General features: G+C 38.9%; 1 protein-coding gene across 1 annotated transcript in view; it reads right to left on the minus strand.

Annotated features, from left to right (window-relative positions):
* Positions 1-26,037, minus strand: part of adrb3a (adrenoceptor beta 3a) — a 39,465-nt gene that overhangs the window by 2,349 nt on the left and 11,079 nt on the right. The window lies entirely within an intron of this gene.

Here is a 26,037-nt window from a genome sequence, read left to right on the forward strand (position 1 = left end):
ATCTAGAAAGCCAACGCTTAAGAGTTTACAATTCAAGACTCAGAAATACTCAGACTGTTGTTAATCTGGAGATATATTAGCCTGGCGTGGCCATACTCAATTCTAGTCAGAATATGAGTCTGGTACCGCTCCATTGAGCTTTGATTATGGGGCGTGTTTCAACCGAGCCAGGAAAGACCTCAATTGGATAGACCCACAACCAATCAGAGCAACGGAGCGACGCGTAACGTTAGTTGTCAAATGTCAACAGAACTCAACTGCACTGTGTTCCCAAGTCTGTGTTTTTCTCCATGTCCGCGGGTTGAAGTGACCCCAATTATGTGATTATATAAACCCAGGAATGCGATTTTTAGCAGGCAACCTTGCCAAAATAACATATTTTGCCAACCAAACGCCATTTTTTTCCGGAGAACCCCCCGGAAAGTTATTGTTTTGGGCTATAGTTTTGAGTAGCAATTGTGCGCAACATTGCAAAAACACTTGGAAACCCTGTCTGCACGCACGCTGGATTAAGTGACGTTACAAGAAAAAGATGAGTGTAAACGATCTTTGCCAGTAATAAAATAATTTAAGGATACACAGATACACGATCATCGTTTCTGAGAGAAATAGTGAAGGTGAATGCATATACGAACAAGTTCTCCGTTTAGGATAAGAGCAAATTCAACCCAAGAGCCTTCGATGACGTGGATGATTACGTTACTGTTGATCATCTGTCCATCATCGTCTAAAGCCCGCCCTGACAATTTCATTGGTCCGAACAGTTTCTGTTCGGGCATAATTACTCCTCTATGGAGCGAGTCCAGACCGAATTGCCAGAGCAAAACATTTTGTGGGCGGGGCTAAATTCGGCTGGCATCCAGGCTAGAGATATATAGGCTCAAACATAAATAAATAAATAAATAAATTAAAAAAAAAGAAAAAAAAAAAAAAATATATATATATATATATATATATATATATATATATATTAATAAAATATTTTTAAATGTATAAAAATATTATGTGAATGTAGTATAACAACTTATAACCACAACTAAAGTGAATCCACAAGTGTGGTCATGCTTCATTTCAAATCTGAGGATGAAATCATATACAAGCATATTGAATGGCATGTCATGTGAGTTTTAAGCGAATGCTAAAATAAGATGCTATCATTATGTTATTGGCCTGTAAAACACATACCTGCAGTCTACTAACTAGTCTTTCAACTGCTTAATTCATACTCTATTGTTTTCACTTAATGAACCTTTCACACGTCTGTCATGAATGACTTAATCCTCATTATTCTTTTATAGTAATTATTTTGTTTGTATTGAGCCATTATAACCTATTGGGACATTCTGGATGGCCGATCAACCAATTCATTCCACGTTACATCAAAACCAACTATCTGAAGTCTTTCTAGCAAACAAATAAACAAGAAAAAGGGTGCTTTAATCTGTCTAATGATACTGAGTTTTTCCGGATAAAGTAAGACTATGATGTTTTAGCAAGCAGTGAATGTTGAACAACAGTAATCTGGGGCCGTCAGCGTTCTTTGACACTCAAGGGGTTAAGTAGCTTTTATAAACGTGCCTTAGAAAAAAAACTAGGGCTGTCAATTTAACGCGTTAATTCGGTTAATTAGTTAATATAATTTATTATTTAGAGTATAATTGCATTAAAAATAATTTCATATTTATATATTAATAAAAACAGACATTAAAGGTATAGTTCACGTAAAAATATTTATTTCTGAAGCTACTTTTTGTAGTGTCTATTTGATTTTTTTTTTTTTTACACAATAATGACTTTAAATTATCTTTTGGGAGTAATTTATCAGCCAAATTTGATGTGCGATTAATTAGATTAATGAATTGCCACATTGTGTAATTAATTAGATAAAAAAACAAAAATTATCGCTTGACAGCCTTAAAAAAAACATTACGGGTGTGCATCTCAAGACAAAACAATGGGCCCTATTTTAATGATCTAAGCTCATGGTCTAAAGCGCACGGCACAGGTGCACTTAGGGCTTGTCCGGGTCCACTTTTGCTAGTTTAACGATGGGAAAAACAGTTTGCGCGTCAGGCGCATGGCCTAAAAGGGTTGTCCTTATTCTCTTAATGAGTCATGGGCAGTGTTGGGGTTAACGCATTATAAGTAACTTGAGTTACGTAATCAGATTACTTTTTTAAAAGTAACGCATTACTTTGAAATTTACAACAAAATATCTGAGTTACTTTTTTAAATAAGTAACGCAAGTTACTTTGTTTTTCCATTTATTGACTGACAGCTAAATGTGAACATGCATTTACTAATTTCACTTGGACAAAAAAAGATTCAGTATTCCTCAAAATGAATAAATTCTGTGAAATGCAAAATCAGAAAACTACGCAAACCTCCAATAATTAAATATGTTAAATAAAACAAATATTTATATGCATTTAATCTCACTTTATTGACCAAAGTACTTGCTGCTGACCTTCGATGATCCAGTTAAACCATAAGCAGTAAAAACTTAAGATTTTTTTGGTTTTATTGGTCAAGTAAGTGTTAAAGGGGTCATGAATTGAGAAATACATTTTTCATTCAGCCTTTGATATATAAAAGTTCATTGTGATATAAGAATATCCTGTAAGTTTCAGAGCTGAAAACTTACTTGTTAGTCAAAGAAAAGCTTTTATTGACATCAGGCCCAGCAAACACTCGATCTCATAATGTGCCAGGCTGTGACGTATGAGTGTGGTGAAATACCACCTCTGCAGAAGAAGTTCAACGCCTACTTCATCACTGCTTGTTTAGCCCCGTCCACCGATTCGCGCATGTAACATAGGCCTAGTGCTAAACCAGATCGAGCTACCAAGCAATAAACATGCCGTTGAGGATAACAAAATATTGTGCAGTGCCTGGGCTCGACAGTAATGCAACATGTAAGTAACTGTGTTCATTCTAATGCCTGATCTGAAATGTAATGGTTCGTGTAGTCAGATTTTCTTTGTCTGTTTCAATAAATCAAACCAGTGACTAAACGTCAACTTGCGCTGTTACTCTTAGTAGGATGAACATTTAGTGGTTATTTAACGGTGATTAAATTCTATAAAGAAAGAGATCAAAGAAAGCTCCCTTTGCAATCGTTGGAGCAGCGCGCGCTGAACCTGTCAATCAGTAACTCCCGTTTTATTCAACAAATCTCTTAACTATATCGTGTTTGCACTGTTAGTGCAGATGAAAGCATTCGTTAGTGTACAGAAACTGAGTTGCAATGATGAGATCACTGCTTTCGTGACCGGCTACAATGATCATCACTGCAACCTTTCATGCTACAATCTAAATATAATGCCATAGATCTAAATATAATGCCATAGATCTAAATATAATGCAACACTTTTCACGGTTAGTTAACCATGAGAGCTGTAATAGTAAAAATGCGCAAAAAGAGAGAGAGTAATACTATTTCAAAGGGAAAGACGTTAGCCAATCACAGCAGAGGGTGTTTACGCTGAACTCTCACAGCAGACACGCCAATTAAAACAGAGCGTTCAAACCACAGGGCTAAAATCAGGGTAAGAAAAATGCCTTTTATTTATAAATTATGATAATGTTTGATGTAAAAAGCATTCTAACATTATAAGTGCACCCCAGGAAACATAATAAAACAATGCAGTTCATGACCCCTTTAAACGTTCTTCTCTTACATCCTATTCTTCTGCAATCCAGAATGGCAGCACAGCTGAAAGGTTTGTTTGAGCGGCGCCCTCTACTGTACACGTGTGAATTTGCATTTCCTTCTGCCTTATTTCAATTTTGGTGTGAAAGGGCCTTTAAATTTGCCCAAAAATACAACGTTTTTTGGCATTTAAAAAACAAGCCCAGCCCAGGTGAGAAAAAAATTAACGCAAAAGTAATGCAACACATTATTTTAACTAACACATTATTCTAAGTAACTAAGTAACGCAATTAGTTACTTTTTAAGGGAGTAACGCAATATTGTAATGCATTACTTTTCAAAGTAACTTTCCCAAAAACTGATCATGGGTGTGTTTTGGGCTTAACGTGCAATAAACCAATCCATCCAAACCATCTCCCATTTCCTTTATTTACATGGCGAATTTGCGAGCAGAGAGGAATCCTTTTATTTTTAATATTTAAAAAATGTCTGTGTGCTGCTGTGAAATAAGCAGAGTGTACATGCATTGTACCTATAGTGCCTACAGGCGCATATTACTAACATTGTCTGATACAGCAACATTAGATCAACCTTTTAGGCAGTACTATTTGTTTCTGACCAAAAACAGACATGGGAGCATTCTGTTAAATAGTTTTGAATCATTTTTGTTTTTGTTTTGGTGATACCGAAATTTCACACTTCACAAAGTTACAAAACTTGTACAAAACAACATGTTTGGAAATTCAAAAGAAGCATATTACATTGATTTAAGTGGTCAAAGCTGTCCACACTGTTAAAGTCGGTATGAACGGCAACATTGCCAAAGACACTGGCTGAATGTCTAAATGCAAATTTTATTCTGACAGTTACTGGCTTGTAAAAAGCATTAACCTGTCAAATGCTATTTGGATGGACTAGTATCCCCTTTCCCTGTTGCATGCCAGCTTTCTTAGCTATAAAAATATGTTGGATATGTCAGATTCCTTCCTCTCAAAACTGAGCGGACACAGATATTTGCCGTTGATAATAACTCTAAACGTCTTTGGCACCCTAATTCATGCTGGTCACTGATTATTAAATTCAGTCCCAAAATGACCATATCATTTTTTTTTCTTCTTTGAAAAAAAATACTTTGATGCAGCAAGAATGCATTAAAGGGTTAGTTCACCCAAAAATGTTAAGGGTTAGTTCACCCAAAAATGTCTTATGGGTTTGGAACAACATGAGGGTGAGTAATTAATGACATAATTTTCATTTCTGCTGGGTGAACTTAACCCTTTTAAATTGCTCAAAAGTGACTATTCATAAAAGAATCCTGAAAACAATTTATCATGGTTTCCACAATAATGTTAAGCAGCAAAACATTTTTCAACATTGACAATAATAAGAAATGAGTATTGAGCAGAAAAGCTTATTAGAATGATGTGTGAAGGATAATGTGACACTGAAGACTAAAGTAATTATGCTAAAAATTCAGCTTTGCCATCACAGGAATACATTGCATTTTAAATTGTAATAATATTTCACAATATTACTGTTTTTGCTGTATATTTGATCTAATAAATGTAGCCTTGGTTGAGCATAAGAGGCTTCTTTCAAAAACATTACAAAATATTACCAACCCAAACTTTTGAATGTTAGTATCAGAATTTGACAGAACTGGTGCACCTTCATAGAAATATGTGCATGACTCTTCGGTTTGGTGGTTAATCTGTTGCAGATTGTAGACATTCTGCTAAGTAGAATTAACTTGACGGTTGGTTCTGTGGGCGCATTGGTTATAGTGCATATATCACATGACTAAAACAGGTTTTAGACCAGTCTACGACATGTCCCAATGCAACTCCAATGTCAATCTCCTCTGCCTTTCTCTAATGAAGACTGGCTGGCTGAGTGATACTTTTGCCAATGATATTCTCAGTTAAGCATCCCTCATCTCATAGCACCCTCTAATTAACCTCGTCACACTGCTGTGAGCCCTACCTCTTCTCTTCTCCACTATTTTCTTTCGCTTTAAATGCCTGAGATTCTGATCCTATCTTGGCTACTGTACATGTCTCCACAGGAACACATAAACAATACTGAGCATTTATATGCTATCTGAGGGAAGAGGAAAAAACAAAATGAGAAATGTTCTGAGAGTGCCCGGCCCACCGCTCGATCCTCAGGGGGGCAGCGTGATGGAATATAAGATGACCGGATACATTGTAAAGGATCTCGGTTTAATAATTAGTCAAAATACAATGGAATAAGACATTTTGGTCCCACTTTAAATTAAACCTGCTGTCCGTAACTTTTTTTGTGTTCAAGATTTACAAATATTATATAATGAGATTGTACAATATGAATCCATTTTCCAAACCGTGTTTTTGTCTTACCCTGAATCATTATGGTGCACTTATAATAAGTGTTTCTATTGGGACACATTTCAGACCGGTCTGGTAGGAACCGCTGCGGAGGAGCACAGTCCCTGCGTGACTCGCCATAGACATAAACAGAGAGAAGTAGCTCTGGCTGCAATGTTCTTCCGCAAGACGCATGCAGTTCTGTTTATTAACTGCTGGGGGGCAAAAAGTTACAGACTGCAGCTTTAAGTGTACTGTGCTTACATTTAATTGAATCATTAGACACTTTAATAACCTGTTTTGAAGATTTGACAAAGTGTATGTCTTTACATTTTTTTAATGAATCCAAGACGGAAATCATTCTATTTGGGTCTGCAACAGCAATCTAAAAACTAAACTTATCTCTTTACCCACCCAAGTTTTTGAAAAAAAATTGCCAGCCACTGCCAGCATTTTTGATAATTTTCACAAAAGTTTCATGGCCCCACGAATATTTTGTTGTATGAATATCTGAACATGCAATATATCAAAAGAAAGAACAGTCCCTCTGCTTTAAAAAAAACAAATCTTACCCACTTGAATGTAAGTTTCATAAAAAAGCACAATTTTGAGCAAAAAGCTGAGAAAATCGCATTTTTGTCAAAGACTACATCCAGATCGGATTCAGAACGATGATCAAAACATAGATGGGGTAGATTGAGTCCATCAACACCCCTAATGCTTGCACAGTCCCATAGCTCGTCCTGGGTCGACATTTCATTCAGTAACATTTGGCAGTTTTGATTTATATGCTGTTTGATCACGTTATTTTACATATGCATCTGCATACAAAGGATATTGCTTGTTTCTGCTTCTTCTCCGGTGTTTTGATCAGGAGATTCAGTACTCTTTCAGAAGATGCGTATTATCCCCCCTACTGTATATAACAGTGACATTGTCTCACAAATGATGGAAATTGTCGTCAATGGTGGAAAAATAGTTAAGCAATTTTAATAAAATATGAGATTGTGGGTAAAAAATCTAAGGTATCCCAATTCAGAGCAACCTTCAAATGGATAACCAAATGAGTGCTGTTGTCCGGTCTAGCTTCTTTCATATTAATAAATCACTTCGATCTTGTGATTTTACGCTACTAACAGTGCCTAGAACTAGATTTAAATACGGGGGTGATCAAGCTATTGTTATTTTGTGGAATAACTTACCATTAGCTATTAGAATGGCACCATCTTTCACCACTTTTAAGTCTGTTAAAAACGTATTTATTCTACTTGGCTTTTTAACTATGGTTTATGTCTTGTAATTGTACTATTTGTCCTAATTTTTTAGCACAAATGGTTGGCTTTTTCCCTTGTAAAGCACTTTGGTCAACTTGCGTATTTATATTGTGCTATCTATATAAATAAAGCTGGCATTGACAAAACTGACATCATTTGGTACAATGCACTTGGCCACGCTCATACTACAACAGAATATGGTTGTCAGTCCTTAATATGTTTATGTTCATACACAGTTCAGTTATATACAGGAGTGACAACCGCATTCTACAACCAAACTCAAGCCCGTTAATGTTCAGGAACCACATTCTCGGAAAACCTGTGCTGTGTGAACAGAACCAGACTGGAATCTACCATGTGTTGTGGGTTTACATGTGTGGTTTCGCTAACTTACAGCGACGGAGATATGAGCTATGTGTCGTCTGACTGTTTTAGGTCCAGTCACTGTTCTCCACCGGAGCTGCAATTTTGTGTTCTACTCGCGACTCAAATGTTCCAGTCTCCACCCAGATATAAAAGCTGCTGTCAGTTAATGAAGATTTGGATGATCGGACACTTGTTGTGTCAAATGTGATAAGACTTTTCAGTTTTATGGATGTCGGCATCTTTGATATTACTTTGGTCACTGTCGCTATTCAGACGGTATTTGAGACGCTATACTGTATGCTGCTGTGTTAGTAAAGGTGGTTGTCAATCCCAAAAACTGACAGTGTGTCCTTGTTACAAATATTACATGTAGTTACTACAGTAATAATTATAAATTGTGCATAATTACATGCAACTAACCCTAAACCAAAGCTAATCCCAACTCTAACCCTATAGTAAGTACATGTAGTTAATTATTGTTACTCAGTGCTTAAATGTATAATTGCACGGTAAAACGGACAAAAATACAAATACCTTTTTTTTGGGTAACCAAAAAAATGCCTGCAAGTAATTACAGCTGTAAATAATTTCTTTAATTACGTATATAATTACACGGTGGACTCTTCCCTTCCCTTAAACCCAACCTATCCCCAAAATTCCCCGTATCCCACCTCAATAATAGCAAAAGTGTCAGTAACACTTTAGAATACTGTTCTGTCATTAAAGGTGCAATAGGTGATCTGGGAAATGCTAACTTTAGAGTAGCATTGAAAGCATCCAATCCCACCCTCCCTGATTTACCATTTCCAATATTGGTTTCCACTCCGTTAAGCCAGGTTTCATTGAGGGATTATTGTCTTGTGAAGTTTATTAAGTACGCTACTCTCTACGCTTCTGCTGTCACACAAACAGATGTATGCATGAGGTGTTATGTTTTCAGATATTATAAACTGCCCCCTCCCCAAATATTTTCTCCATAGTGAACCAGTGAACAACCCAGATCCAGTACAAACTGCATCTGACTGTTGCACTATTTTTTTTCTAACCTTGACATGCACACACTTTGATTGACATCCTAACATGATCCATGATATTGGTGTTTATGTTCATAACACTTTTCATGGACACTCATCCAAGGCTAATGTTTCACTGTGAGCTTCAAAATGGAATTATTTCCATGATGCATTGTCCATACTGCTTTATTAAACAATACATAGCCCCGTCCTTGGCTACCGTTAGCCTCATCAGCCGGAAGCCCACCTCACCCCAGCTGCCGAGGTAAGTGGCAGCGCAACCTTGCTTCTGTTTCGAGTTTGGCCAGTGCTTTCAGGTTAGTCTGCGAATGGCTGTTAAGTGTGAAACCCTGGGATATGTTCCCAACTTTTCAAAAAACTGTGTATTTAGTTTAAAATATATTTTTCTGAGTAAAGGTAGATGGTTATGTTGGCCATTTCTAGCTCTAAATTGGACACCACTTTATTTGGGAAAATGGTCCAGTGAAATGTCAGATGTAAAACATGGTGAACTTCAATGATTGATGACCTGAAAATATTTTAATCACATCTGGCCTTGCTGCCATGCCCAGAAAGGCCACCTGGAACACGTTTTGAATTTCTTCGTTTGTGATCTCGCTAACTCAGCTCGAGCCGTTCCCTCCTGTCATGCTTCCACTGCTTTTTTTCTTACAAAGCTATTCATTAGAACAGAGAGGTTTGGGAGTTATTCGACACTGCAGGGGTCAAAGGGGTCTGTTATGTTATAATTTCAAATTGGGGGGTGTACTATTCCCAGTGTAATTATTCCAATTAATCATCGAATGCATATCATGACATGAATGTGCATTTTTCCATTTCAATATTCATATCCACACTATTATTATATTGGCTGTGTCCGCTTATCGGAATAGTTTTATGGTGGCACCCAAATCATTCATCTCATTCATCTCTCTCACTCTGTTATGGATTAATTTCTGATTACCTCATAAAGAATCAAAGGACCAAGGGGTATTTTTAACCTTTAGTTTCTGATGTGCTGAGAGAATGTGCAGCATCTGTTTGTCTGCCGCCATCCATATCCATGTGATGTGACATTGAAAAGAAAACCGCAGAGTCTTAGCTGGAGTTTAATTTCCATTGCAGAGCCATCAACTTTATCATCTTCCTGCCAGTTTTACACTTTTCAAACTGTCCTTTTAAATAGAAATGGTACCAGGTTCCCCTTGTGAAGCAGAAGTGTGCATAATATGTACTTAATATTAATTTAAATATTACTATTAATTAAATTAAAGGTGACCTAAGTGCACTTAAAAACATCACACTTGTATGTTTAGAACAATGAAGCACACTTTAAAAAATGCTCTTTGTAATAAAATCAAATTAAATTTTTAACTTTAAAGTTTTAAATTATCATGTTAATCTTTTGTCATGCTTTAGAGAAGTACACATGTTTTGATGTGTTGACTAGCATACTACATCAAATGTACTTGAATACAATTTTAACTGTGTAATTTTAAAGTGATAGTTCACCCAAAAATAGTTACTCACCCTTGTTGTTCCAAACTTTTCTGAGTTTCTTTCTTCTTTTGAACACAAAATGGCTACCATCAACTGTCCAACATTGACAACCGTCAACTGACAAACATTCTTCAAAATATCTTCTTTTTAGTTCAACAGAAGAAAGACACTCATACAGGTTTGGAACAGCATAAGGGTGAGTAAATGATAACAGAATTTTTATTTTTGGTTTAACTTACCCTTTAATATTAAATTTAAAGTTAAAATGTGGGTAACACTTTACACTAAAGGCCCAATACACTTAAGGCGAAATTGAAGAATGAACTGATTTTATGTAATTTAGAACAAAATCAGGCCAAAACGAATTTTGTTTGGAGTTTGTTTTGGAAGTTCGAAACTACTTGCCAAAGCATTTGCGGAAAAGTTGGGAAACACCTTTGTACTACCATTGGTCCGTGATAATTACGTGATAGGTAGATGTGCATGGACTTGGAAACTTTTCTTCCGACTTGGAAATCTTTTCCACTAATTTTCAAGTTGTACTTCGGATGAAACCGGACAATACGGTAAAGCTGCTTGATTTTAAAGGGGTCATGAATTGAGAAATCAACTTTCCCTTGAGCTTTTGATATATAAAAGGTCATGGTAATATAAGAATATCCTGTGAGCTTCAGAGCTGAAAACTTTCTTGTTTGCCAAAGAAAAGCTTTTATTGACAGCTGGCTCCGCAAACGATCAATCTGCAAATTTGCTTTCCTGTGACATCAGAGAGCAGCGAAACGCCGCCTCAACTGAATAAGAAAAACGCCTAATTCTGTAGCCCTATTTTTCTTAATTTATGTAGCTCACGTGGGTAAAACATTGAGCGTTTGTTCGCTTCAGTTCACCGCGGATACGTTTGTAAACAAGAGACTGGATTTGCAGACAGAATGAGATTAAAACGGTGCTGTGCCTTCTATATTGGATCTAACAGGAATGGTGCAGCACAAACAGTAAAAAAGGTTTTTTATATGTGATAGTATTGCATTGTTACAGATCATTTGATATCTACTGATTATGTGTATGTCTAACTAAACATAATTAACGATAATTTACCACGCGGTCACAGGCTGGAGTATCCTTTGCATTTGAGGTGTTGTTGGTTCATTGTCCTGCAATGCGTGATCAGCAGGGCCTGAAGTTAACTTTTTTGACCACCTGCCACAGTGACTTTTTACCAGCCACTTTTTTTTCTCCTCGACATTAAGCCTGTTGACTGTAACGAGTTACTCCACTGGAGGCAAGTTCAAGGACCCATGTGCAGTTATTTTATTTACAAACATCAAACAAAGACTTGACTTAGAACCACTCACCTACAGCGGGTAACAACATTAATAACAGACAAAGACACATGGCAAACATGAGGGCTTAAATACACACACTAATGACAAGACAAGTGACACCTGTGAACAGTGATTAAACAATGAACCAATGACAGGACAAGACACAAGATCACATGAGGGCATGGGAGTCACATGACAATGAAACATGACAAAACCAGGAAACTGAAAGGACAAGACAAACTAGAAACATGACAGTAAACTTGATGAACTAAACACATGAAACATGAACCAACACCAAAACACCCTGTGACAGATCCCCCCCTCTATGGGCGGCCCCTGACGCCCAAACAACACCAAAACACCCATGGCCTAACAGAAAGTCTTAACAAAAAGTCTTGGGGGGCGGTCTTGGGGGAGGGATGGTGGGCCAGGCCCGTGCAGGGGCACCGGACCCAGACATGACCTGGATGGGCCTGGGAGCATGGGCGGACCTGGACCCTGTGGCGTGGGCGGACCTGGACCCTGAGGCGTGGGCGGACCTGGACCCTGAGGCGTGGGCGGACCTGGACCCTGAGGCGTGGGCGGACCTGGACCCTCAGGCGTGGGCGGACCTGGACCCTCAGGCGTGGGAGGACCTGGACCCTCAGGCGTGGGAGGACCTGGACCCTCAGGCGTGGGAGGACCTGGACCCTCAGGCGTGGGAGGACCTGGACCCTCAGGCGTGGGAGGACCTGGACCCTCAGGCGTGGGAGGACCTGGACCCTCAGGCGTGGGAGGACCTGGACCCTCAGGCGTGGGAGGACCTGGACCCTCAGGCGTGGGTGGCCATGGCAGCAACGGGAGTTCATCAGGCCATGGCGGTAACGGCAGTTCATCGGGCCATGGCGGTAATGGGAGTTCATCAGGCCATGGCGGTAACGGGAGTTCATCAGGCCACAGAGGCGGGGCCTTCATGGCCTCCATGTACCCCTTGCCCCCCCCCAAAATTTTCTTGGGCGGGACAGCGGGGCCGTGGGCTGGAGCCTGGACGGGGCCTTGGGCTGGAGCCTGGACGGGGCCTTGGGCTGGAGCCTGGACGGGGCCTTGGGCTGGAGCCTGGACGGGGCCGTGGGCTGGAGCCTGGACGGGGCCGTGGGCTGGAGCCTGGACGGGGCCGTGGGCTGGAGCCTGGACGGGGCCGTGGGCTGGAGCCTGGACGGGGCCGTGGGCTGGAGCCTGGACGGGGCCTTGGGCTGGAGCCTGGACGGGGCCTTGGGCTGGAGCCTGGACGGGGCCTTGGGCTGGAGCCTGGACGGGGCCTTGGGCTGGAGCCTGGACGGGGCCTTGGGCTGGAGCCTGGACGGGGCCTTGGGCTGGAGCCTGGACGGGGCCTTGGGCTGGAGCCTGGACGGGGCCTTGGGCTGGAGCCTGGACGGGGCCTTGGGCTGGAGCCTGGACGGGGCCTTGGGCTGGAGCCTGGACGGGGCCTTGGGCTGGAGCCTGGACGGGGCCTTGGGTTGGAGCCTGGACGGGGCCTTGGGCTGGAGCCTGGACGGGGCCTTGGGCTGGAGCCTGGACGTGGCCGTGGGCTGGAGCCTGGACGTGGCCGTGGGCTGGAGCCTGGACGTGGACTTGGGCTGGAGCCTGGACGTGGACTTGGGCTGGAGCCTGGACGTGGACTTGGGCTGGAGCCTGGACGTGGACTTGGGCTGGAGCCTGGACGTGGACTTGGGCTGGAGCCTGGACGTGGACTTGGGCTGGAGCCTGGACGTGGACTTGGGCTGGAGCCTGGACGTGGACTTGGGCTGGAGCCTGGACGTGGACTTGGGCTGGACTCACTGGGGTGGAGAGTACTGTGGGAACGTGGAGCTCCTCATCCACCGTTCCCACAGTAAAAGATGAGCCACTCAGCTGAAGTGCAAAGTCAATATACTCTGCCAATGACCAGTGGATCTTGCCTCCAGGAAGTCTGGAGCTAATAGGCTTATTTAAACCAAAACGAAAAATGTCTTTAAGCGCCACGTCATTAAACTCAACTAAGTGACAGAGTCCACAAAATTCCTCCACGTAGTTCTCTATGGCTTGATCACCTTGGCAGAGCTTGAGCAGAGAAACAACTGCTGGGTCCATTTTGGAGGTCTGTTATTCTGTAACGAGTTACTCCACTGGAGGCAAGTTCAAGGACCCATGTGCAGTTATTTTATTTACAAACATCAAACAAAGACTTGACTTGACTTAGAACCACTCACCTACAGCGGGTAACAACATTAATAACAGACAAAGACACATGGCAAACATGAGGGCTTAAATACACACACTAATGACAAGACAAGTGACACCTGTGAACAGTGATTAAACAATGAACCAATGACAGGACAAGACACAAGATCACATGAGGGCATGGGAGTCACATGACAATGAAACATGACAAAACCAGGAAACTGAAAGGACAAGACAAACTAGAAACATGACAGTAAACTTGATGAACTAAACACATGAAACATGAACCAACACCAAAACACCCTGTGACATTGACGTGCTTGTCCGGATTTTTGTGTGTGTATTGTAGATATTATTTATTCTGAAGAAATGTTCTCAACAGTGTTCAATCAGCTTTGGCATATTTAAATCTGCATATCTTTGATATTTTTACCTTTTATAAAGGGCATTTTTTTTCCATAATCTTATTAAATATAGGCTATGCTTAAGCTTTCAGTTTATATTTTTAAATGTAATCTATAAATTAAATTAGAATAATAAGACACTTTAGGGCTGTTAGCAATCAATTTAAATAATTTACACTGAAAAATGACATCTAAAAAAAAATTACAAAAAAAATTACAACTGCATTAAAACATTTTATGAGATTGTTTTAAATAGTTTAGAATATACAAATAAGAAAAGTTGGAAAGAATGTTTAAACATGAAACTAAACCACTAGTAGGTGGCAGCAGGTGGCCGTTTTAATGAGTGAGTCATTGAGTCGATTTGTTCAAACGGATGATTGATTCAAGAACGAGGCAGTCGTTTATGGATAGGTCATTGAATCTTTGATACAAACGATTCATTCAAAGCGCTGAATCATTCAGTAACATTGATTTCTCCTCGAGGGGCTGCGCGAGCATCAACAGCGCAACATTGTTACCGTCAGTTTATTATAGCATTAGGCTATTATTATCCACATCGATCGCCACTTACGCTAAATTAATGCAGAATCATTCTTGCATTTTGTTGATTCCCTGGTTTTTTGTTATTGATGTTTTAATCTGTCTAGTAAAATTCTCTTTCACTTGCCTTTTCAAAAATCCACTTGTCCCACAAACATTGTTCTTTAACTTGTAAGAATACACATTTAAGTGCTGTCATGTCATTAACGAAATCAATTTAAGTAATAATAACTCTTATAATATAATTTTTTTTATATATATATATTTATTAATTGATGTCACAGACAGTCATACTGACTCAGATATAGACCTACCACAGCTCATATGTGAACACATCACACACGGCTGTGTTGATGAATGATTTAGTCACGTTCAGGAACGGTTTAACCAAATTAATATAATTACTGGTAAAGTTACCGCGCACCGGACATTTTCTCACCGCTTCTCAACTCCCAACATGCACACGCACTCGACGCACACACATCTGTGCAACTGTCATTGTACTGTAGCCTACGTCAGCTGCATTATTATCTCGTCCCATCTCACCAACAGTTTAATACTCGCACATCCAAACGTAGTCAGAGAAGGGCTTCATCTTTCCGATCGCATCCTCCAGTCGCATCCTCTGAAACTACCCAATTAATCACTCAATTCTCATTGGCTACCTGCCAATGTGGCAGGTAGATTTACAGTGTTACCCGCCAATTGCAAAATTCACCCGCATTTGGCGCGTGGTCGGGTGTTAATTTTAGGCCCTGGTAATCAGACTCAAACATGTATGGGCCAGGGCTCGCAAAGCCTGACGTCCCGGGGCTAATGTGTTGTCCAGTCGGGCCACTAAAATCTATCACCGGCCTGCCCGACGAGCTATCTTAAATAGTGAAATAACATTCCTGTCTTGATGTGTGTTGTTCACTCTCTTGACTTGTTATTTGAAGGAAAAATACAATCATAGAAGTTTTGATCATGCTAATTTGTCTGCAGTGAAGTTTTGCTGATGCACGTACATGGCTTGTGTGTGTGTGTGTGTGTGTGTGTTAGGGATGCACGGTTCACAGTTATACACACGGATCGGGCGGGCCAAGTAATAAAAAATAACATTCCAATTAATTGCGGGTGGATGAGAGATAAATCATTGTGTTTGTTTGATATAGACATTTTGCGGGCCCTATGGGCGAATCATTGTGGTTGTTGTTTTTCCACATTTTCAAAACAATTCCCCAAGTGTACTGACAGGGGAGCCGAAGCTCATTATAATATGCAAAACTGTTATCCAATTCTAGCAATGGGCGTTTACTTTCAAGTCTTCAATGTGACACGCCCATAAAAACCGAGTGTTCCAGGAGCTAGACTCAAAACCAGGGTAGAAAATAGCCTATTACTTATTCATTAGGATGTTTTTGATTGTAAAATCCATGCAAGCGTCATAAGTTGACCTCGACAACAGTATATATATATATATATATATATATATATATATATATATATATATATATATATATATATATATATATATATATATATATATAAAAATAAGCCAGTTCATGACCCCTTTAAGCAGTCTATTGTATAACTCAACTGTGGATATATTTTCCAAACTGCATGTCCTATGTAAAGTTGTGGGGTTGTTAGTCTACAATACTTAATGCATTAACTAATGTAAATTAATTGAACCGTACTGTCAAGTCACTCATACAGCATCTCAACGTAGATTTTTATGGCACAATTTGAAATCTAGAAAAACACTCTTCTTGTCCATCCACATATGCACACTGTTTGTAATTTTTATGTTTGAATATGAACTACAGCATGGTAACATGTACATCATAATGTTTTCGCTGTTATGTTCATACTAAAAATTAAAACATAAAAAAAGCCACTCTGACCACACCTATAAAAACAAATAGAGTTTATAAAGCATAACACAGTCATATATGCGCTCCCATATCTTACTCTCCATTTGAGTTTCACCTTGATTTACTGCACTCACTGGCCATAGTGTTTCCATTTTAGTTGAATCACAGTCATTTATTTAGCACAATATCTGTCACCCACAGTGCTTGAGGGAAAATGAGGTCGCCATTGTAATAAAATGTAGACCAGGAGTGGAAAGCATGATTTATATCAGGCTAAATAGAAAGGTTTCGCTTGTACTGTGGGTGGAATATCAGCATCCTGTTTAGCTTTAGCCCATTTATCAAATCCTTCTATGGACGTCCAGAAGGCCTTTCATGTACAGTACATGGAATTATTGGAAATATTGCTACATACAAGTGTAAGAAACAACAACCTCCATTTATATATTTTTCACCCTCCGGTTTCTCATGAGAAAAATGCCTATGTTTGATGTCAAGCATTGACGAGTGACATTGTCCAGTATCGGAGGAAAAGGCTTTCTACAAATATCAAGGAAGTGAGTGCTACACTGGGAACTAAGTCTTGACAGGTCCGGGTACCACTTTTGTTGAGTGTTCCATCCAGATACGGCCTTCTTCAAAAAAAACCTACATGATCCAATCTCAGCTTGTTGGCCCTAGTTCAGCCCAATCATCGCTTCCATCAGCTGAGTTCATGGCAATCCAATTCTCGTTTGTTTGCTTTTTGTCACAGACCCATCCATCTCCTTTGTCAAGGAAATTTGGTGTCATTAAATGTGTACATAAATGTTTGTGCAGTCATTTTGAGTGATAAGACGTTGTATTCCGATTATGTGCTTCCATGGATATAGCTTTGTCTCATCATTCAGCAAAATGGAGCTCTTCCAAGGCTGATTTCATGCTCCAATACCAGCTGTACATGACTAAAAAGTCCTGTAAATCCAACAGCGTCATAATGTGCCTATTGTCCATCTAATTTACACAGTTTAATCCTAAATGAGCTGTTAAGCCTTGAGGTTAGAGTTCAAAACACTGATATAATTTTAGCCACATACTCAAACTGCAGTATTGGCATGGTTGAGGAGCTGACCTCACAATCAACAAATGTTCTCACAAGTTTTATTTGCTTTTATACTTCGGGCCAGAATTACTAACAGCTTGCGCCAGCGCAAACCCTCTTTTGACGTTAAAAAAACTACTGTCAGGATTTACTAAAGACAAAATTTGTGCTGAATAAGTGCAGAAAGGGTTATTTTTGTGGCTGACCTTATTGCATATGAATTTGTAGGAGTTTCCCTTTTAGACGTAAACTTTATTGGAGGAGAGTATTTAAATTAATCGTGCAAGGTGATTTACTAAGGTTTGCACTCGTCAATTTACTGGTGTTTGCGGCATTATTTACCGCCCAAATAAAGCACGTCTTAAACCAGATGCTAATTTGTGCTGCTTTTGGTAGATTGTGTTGGTCATTATGGAAATGATTCGGCTGTGTCTGTGTTCTTTAACTACTTATGATCTGGGACCATTTTTGGGGATTTCCACAAATGAATTGGCCTTCCCAAATGAAAAAGCTTCCCATACCCACATACAGTCTAAATACAAAATTTTGGTGTCATTTTACAGGAAACCCTTTAAAGTTACATAAACCATGGCTAAAAGTGATAAACATTCAAGTATATGTTGTCTGAGCTGTAATAACTGATTTATTCATATGGATCTGGATATGGAATATTGCCTTTTTTTATGTCATTTCCGCCTACCCCCCTTACTAGAGTAGATTAGTGTAAATAAGTTACTTTGTGTAAAACAAATGCCAAAGTGATGCATATCTCCAGAAAGCAGACATTCTAAGCTTTCAAATGGTTCCACGTATGAGGTCAGAGCTCCTCCACAGACATTTAAATTTTTAAGTATATACTTGATGATGTCATTCCGGACCCTTATCAGGGTCTGCAGAGTTTAAGAGGTTAATTTGTGCATCGTCAGTAGATCACACGATGAACTTTCCACTCCCATCGTCGCTTTTTTGGAATTGCGTTCTCACGCTAATTTGTCCTGTTTAGTAAATCTGGCCCTTAATCTATTACAGGCCTCTACAAGAATGGCTTGAACAAATGCTAGATAGTTTGTTCCTAAGAGGCATATGATAACTGAAAGCAAATATGTTTAAGAATTATATCTGTACATATTTTATCAGCAAGACTCTCAGAGTTCACATAATAAAATCTGTTTTAATTTACTGCCTTCATGCCGATCCAAACCTGTATGACTTTCATTGTACTGGGGATAACAAAAGAAGATATTTTGGAAGAAGATTTTGAAAGATATGCTCATGTGATGTAGTGTTGTTTTGAACCCTTTGACTTTCATTGTAAGAACCAAAACCACTGAAATATTTCCCCAAAAAAGAGAAAGTCATATAGGTTTGGAACGAGGGTAAGGAAATGATAACATAATTAACATTTTGGGGTGAAATATCCCTTTAAGTTTATTCTGAACAAATATTTCTAAAAGAAGTTCTTGGTAATCCTAGTCCAAGCCTGTCAAATGTTATTTAATATTTTGGTAGAGCTGACAGAAAGCTGTTTCAACATCGGTAGCTGAATGACAACAGTTTGAACAAATATTTCCACTCTGCCCATCTGCCAATCCAGTTTCTATCATAATTACAAAATTTTTACTACATCATAGCATAGCAGGACCACAGAGCTGCCCTTTGACCTCCAGTGCTTATCCTACAGAGGCATTCTGCATTTTTTCCCCCCTCAAGTTCCTTTTCTGAACCGAATGAGCCTTAACTGATTTGATATACTATATACCTCTGAGACATTCATCACAAGCAAAACTTTAAAAACAGAGCAGAACATTGAAGTTCGCACCTGCTGATTTTCAGCTTTGCAAAGTACAAACGCATAAATAAACTTGCCGGTACATCTTTTGATGAGTGTGGCATTGCATGGAAAACGACAGAGACGACAATGTTCGCTCTTACCATAGGGCAGAGTTTACCTTTTTTTCTTTTTCTTATGAACCCTCATCAATAAGGCTCAACCCCATGGTATGATTTTAGACTAGTCATTCGCCATGAAACATTGATCGCACACTCATCGAAACATGTACCAACAAGGTTGTTTTGTGTACTTTGCAAAACAACTTTGCTGTTGCATGCAGGCCCGTCGTAAGGGGGGTGCGAGGCCCTGTGCGAACGTGACGTGCGAGGCCCGAGGGTATAGCCTATTAACGGGGGTGTACTGTTGCAATAGTGACGAACAATTTGTTATGTGGATATTTAAGAAAAAAAAATTGTATATTCAGTTTAACAGCATTAGGTTAAACTGTGAACAAAACTGTATTTTCAAAATTATCAATGGGTCAAGCGCATTTGCAAAACGGCCAGCATCCACTTGAATGAGTTTGGACTACTCTCTCACTGAATCATCAGAAGCGATTTCTCAGCAAAATATACAAACAGTATTGAGAGGACCAGCACTGTTTTTCAGTTGTTTACCTCTGTGAACATGCGCTAAATGGATGTCTGACAATTTCGTTGCTTTTTGCAGTTTTCAGTTTTAAAAATATTTAAAACGTCTAGAGATTGAGTAGGCTTTACTCGTTCTGCGGTGCCATTGCTCTCACTGATGCTCTGAAAGGTGAGTAATTGGGCTACGCTTATTTAACTTTAATAGTGTTAAATAAAAAACCTTTTTGTGCATACCGTCAGATGAAATTCAGGCGTCCGTGCTTTCTCCGTCAATGCAATAAATTCATATCCTTGAATGAGCACGCATTTCTAGCGTATTTACTTGAACTTCTTAGGTAATATCTATGGTTTGACCCATTTCAGAGGCGGCCAAAATCAGAATTTGAATGGACTGTGATAAAGCTCTATGAGCCTGATGTGCGATGCCCGCTGACTGACATGTATGCGCATGCATTACTGGCACACGCACAGTTTCATTCACAGAGAAATAGGCTATTGCAAGTTACTGCATAATACATTTTTAACCAGCAGAATAATAAAGCATCACGATACACATTTTTAGCTATGTTTTTTAACTATTAACTTTTTTGAAGGACAAAAACATGAACTTTAACTATTGGTTTTACATCATCAAGTCAGCAGTCGCTTTACTTTTGCGCGAGGCCCTGTGCGGTCGCACACTTGGCACAGCCCTTGCGACGGTACTGGGTGCATGTTTTGATGAGTGTGTGATCAATGTTGCATGGAGAATGACAGAGTGCTCGATGTTCACTCTAAAATCGTACCATGGGGCAGTGTTTACCAACTTTTTGAGGCTCTAATGAACCCTCATGCCACATCAGTAAGGCTCAGATATGAGTTTTTAAGCTAATCATATTTAATATTGTTTAATTTTCAAAAGCTACGCCCAATATTAGCCATCTAACATATAAGCCACCAATAATACAGACATTTGACGATCTCCAGCAATAAAATCTAGGTCCGTGTGAACGAGGCTTCGGTGTGAATGTCATCACCTCATAAACAGGCTTTAATCCGCACAGCTGCTGGCCACTGACTCAAAAATCACACTGTATCATAACCATAATAAAATGTGCCAAAGCGGTCTGTGAGACCGGAGCAGCTGCTCCTCTCTACTTTTGATGTGAAAACTTGACTCTTGCCTCTCATGAAAAATTTGGAAATGCAGAGATATTGACTTTATTACGCAGCTGTTTTGGCAGAATGAGAGAGAGGAGCACAGCCTAGAAAGGAACATTAAGATCATCTGCAACCGGCTATACAAATCATGTCGCCAAAGATTGAATTAAGATCTGAGCCAATGACAGCTTAAACTAATTTTGGTGAGTTTATTTGCTGTCCCACTGGAGATTAAGGATCACTCGCATGCACAGTATCTCTATGGTTTAGATTCTAGAAGAATCACCTCAAAATGTGACCCAAACCAATAGATATACGTATTATTTCTTCTTTTCTGCATCTTTTGTAATAAATATATCTAAACATCCCTTAAATAACATGCGTACATTTGTTTTCATCCAGGAAAATTGTATAAGATTCTGTAAAACAAGTTGTTCGATAAATAACAGGCCTACATGGAGCTAAACCGGATCAAACTTCCAAGCAATAAAGCTTATGGCATGTTTCAAACATGCTATAAGCTTCCTTTGGATTCCAAAATGCATGGTTGAACTTTATTTTTAATGAAGATCCAGCTCACGTGGGGAAGACATTGCATTTGTTGGCTTCATTTCACTGGATTCGTTTGTAAACAAGAGACTGGATGAGATTAAAAAACAATGCTTTGGGTTCTGGATCTGACAGAAATGATGCAACACAAGTTTTTTAACATGTGATAGTATTGCATTGTTACGTTTGATATCTACTGATTATGTACATGTCTAACTAAACATAACTTTCACGCTGTCACAGGCTTTGTATTTGTTGTTGGTTCATTGTCCTGTGATTTGTGACTATCTTAAATAGTGAAATACACATGCGTGTGTGTGTTTTTGTTATGCACGGTTCGGGCCGGCCAAGTAATAAAAAATAGCATTCCAATCAATTGCGGGTGGATGAGAGAATAAATCATTGTGTTTGTTTAATAAAGACATTTTGCGAGCGCTGTGGGCGAATCCGGTTGCCATTTCTCCACATTGGAAGTTTTCAAAACAATTCCTCACGGGGGAGCCGAAACTCAGTATAATATGCAAAACTGTTATCCAATCATGGCAGTGGCCGTTTACTTCCAAGTCTTGAAATGCGGCATAAAAACAGAGTGTTCCAGGAGCTAGGCTCAAAACCAGGGTCGAAAATAGCCTATTACTTATTAATTATGATGTTTTTGAATGTAAAAACCACGCGAACGTAATAAGTTGACCTCAGAGAACAGTATAAAGAAAAGCCAGTTCATGACCCATACAAGGCTTCTGTCTTGAAATGTATTAAGCTTAAGTGCCTAAATGTTGTAAAGCCAGCAGGTAGAGGTTTTGCAATAATAAAGTCTTCATTAATTACCCATAACATTTTTTATATATTTCTGGTTTAGTTAATGTGACAGCTTCCTTTACATCTCATGACTTTTTAGTCGTTTTCCTTTTTTCCAAAGCTGTTTTGCAATGGCCAACGATTTGTGAGGTGCCTGTAATAATACAAAGTGGCCTTGTCTACATCTGTGCACCAACATATTGAGGACATTTTGAAAAATTGGTGGAATTTCCTTTTAGCTGTCAAAAGTCCTTTTGAGGCTAGAAAAAGAGCTCTATTTGTTGCAACTGAACCATGGGAAACATTTACTCCACTGCCCCCACACCCCTCGCCTGCTGTATACGTGACAGCCTTGCAAAGCCTCTTAAGGTGTTGATATGGGTATGGGGCCATACCTAGATCTCTTCTTTGGAAAGAAAAACCTCTCCAGGTAGACTATTACACTCTCAGACACTGCTTTTATGCTCTTTTATTCCTGAGGTTTTGACTGTTGCGGCTGCCTGAGTTATGATTCTCCTGCTGTTTGAAAGCCATCTCCACATTTCCTGCAAGAGGAGAACTCTGATCTCAGCACGACATGCAAAACAAGCGAAACCACATATTTCTGACACTCAGCAAATATAGTTTTTCAACAACCTAAACCATTATCCTTTTAACCATGTGGCATCCCTGGTTTTATTATTCTCTAGGTGTTCGATTGACTATGACAATCAATCCAATTTCCAATTTCAATAAATGATTGTTCACCAAGGCGGTGTGCAAAGTTTCCGATAACTTTTCGGAACAAGCTCCTGTGATATTTTACATGTACAGGGCTCCAGACTGCGACTAAAACGGTTGCATTTGCGACCAAAAATATTAATTTGCGAGTGATATCATTTAGAAAAATGGTGTGCCTTTTTACCGGCATGTTCTGTGATGAGTAGCCCATCACATCTTTTGTTGTATTGACGTAATTAAATGAGACGACACAAAGCAAAGTTACAGTGAACAATTTTTTTTTGTTTTTTTTGTCAATTATCATTTTTAATTTATACTGATATGGATTCTTATTCTCATTATATTTTACAATTTGCTGTTTTCTGTTACTGCCAGAACTTCATGTTATTTCTGGGCTCGCAAAGTCACTAGCCCGACGTCCCGGGGCTATGGTATCTTCCTATTTTAAATAGTGAATACAATACATTTATTGCTTTGCGTTGTTGACTCTCTTGACTTGTTATCTGAAGGAAACATATGTTTTTGATCATGCCTATTTGTCCGCAGTGAAGTTTAGACAAAGTATGTGTGTGCTTATATGTGTTTGAGTGTGTTCCCGATGAGCGGATCGTGGTTATATCCGCGGGTCGGGCGGACCAAATAATAAAACATAACATTGTAATAAATTGCGGGTGGATGCGGGATAAATAATTAATGTGTTGATTGTCTTAAAGACATGTAAAACGCAACGAACGTGCCCCACTCTTTCACTTTCGTTTTCAAAAACAGCGTCTCTTCAAGGAAAACAAATCAAAGATAACATGCCTAGAGCATGGACAGTATATTAAACACAAAGGAAAAACCCTTCTCCCCATATTGCTTAATAAATTAACAGTTTTACCTAAAAATATGCACTAACTTAACAAGGTTACGCAAATTTTCAAACATAATGATTGTTTAAAAAAAATTTTTTTTCTTCAGGTACTAATTTGCAGAATTTACTAAATTAAAAACAAAATGTGGGAAAGTCAAATAACATGTGGGAGCGTTTTAGTGAAGTAGTTTAACAGGACGAATCAACTGTGTATCAAGTATGTAACGTGTAACGGCTGTGAAGTGCCAATACAAATCTGAAGAGTGCCTGCCCGAAGGGCTACCAGTGATTTAGAAATTTTTAGAGCCCTGTATTTGTAGAGCAGCCATCCATAATTTCAGGAAGATTTGTACTGAACTGTCACCTTGTCAACAAACTGTTAACTTTTTTGTTAATTTTAGTAAACTTTTTGGCGCTCTTTAATGTGGCCTGACAGATCGCTCCATCAGCATTTCGACCTTGGAAACAGCTTGTATAAAACGGCTTAAAGGGTTATTTTAAATATGGATATTTTTCTTACACAAACGCATCGACTCGCTTCAGAAGGCCTTTATTAACCCCCCCGGAGCCGTGTGGAGCACATTATATGGCAGACAGATGCACTTTTATGGACTTCAGAAACAGAGCAACAATCACTGCCATTATAATGCTTGGATTAGCCAGGACTTTTTTAATATAACTCCGATTTTATTTGTCTGAAAGAAGAATGCCATATACACCTAGGATGACTTGAGGGTGAGTAAATAATGGGCTAATTTTCATTTTTGGGTGAACTAACCCTTTAAGAACAATCATGTCATGTAACGTCAAATTTACCTCAGAAAAGCCATTCAATGCTCATAAACTCATTAGTCAGCTAGAAAAATTACTATAGAAAGGGGCATGTTGCTAAATATATGCACTATATCACATAATCCCTCATATCTTTACTCAAACTGTTGTCTTCATGAGAAGGAATGGAAGGAGCTAAAAATGAAATTCAACACCGCCCATATGATTGCAATGCCAATGGCTCCTTAATTTATATTTTTGTCTGGAGCCCTGATGTAATAAGCTTTAATGGATCTAAAGTTCAGTCGTCTGTTACTAGTAGAGTTCATCAAGTTCAGTGTTGAATCAAAAGTGCATGTTTGCTTTCCAAAATCAAGACATCCATACGAGCCAGTGCATTATTAAACACGTACTACATGTCAGCAGATCCTGGTGTTTAGATGGCAAAATAATTATACTTAACTTTTGACTTGATAATTATATATCTGAATTGTGATGGGGAGATTACAGTAAAAAAACACCATTCTTTGGATAAGACGTTAAGATGAGATCCTGATGATCTCGTATATTTGCAATACTCCCACTGTTTAGTGCAATATCTTCTAAACTCAGGAGATATTTATATTTATTCATACTACTCACATACTGTAAATATGTTTATAATCTGTAAATGTTTATTCTGACTAAACGTAACTGTGACCTAATATTTTTTTAATGCTTTTTTCATATTTTTATTCTTATAGTTTGTATTACTATGTTCTTGTTGTGCTTGTATTGTATATGTGCACTGGAAGCTTCAGCACCAAGAAAAATTCCTTGTGTGTGTGCAAGCACACTTGGCAATAAAGCTCTTTCTGATTCTGATTCTGATTCTGATATCAGTACGGTCACATTGCTATATTTATTGGTATTAATTCATATATCTTATATGTTATACTTATAGCATATAATTTTATGTCTCGACTTCACTGTGCAGCATAGGGCATGGTTAAGAAGATTTCTCCCGATTTAAGCAGCATGCAGAAAAGTGGTATGCAAATATGGAATTATTATTATTAAAGTGCTCTGTCAAAATAATGCTCCCATAATCTGCTGGGGAGAGGCACCAAGGCCATTTTAAGTTTAATAACTATACTGATCTACTGTAAAATAAATATTAATCTCTCTTATTGGTGTACTCTGTTGATATTGACTCAATTGCTTTAGTTTGATTTGTTTTATTATATTTTT

The sequence above is a fragment of the Gobio gobio genome (assembly GCF_949357685.1).
Source record: "Gobio gobio genome assembly, chromosome: 10".
Lineage (NCBI taxonomy): Eukaryota > Metazoa > Chordata > Actinopteri > Cypriniformes > Gobionidae > Gobio > Gobio gobio.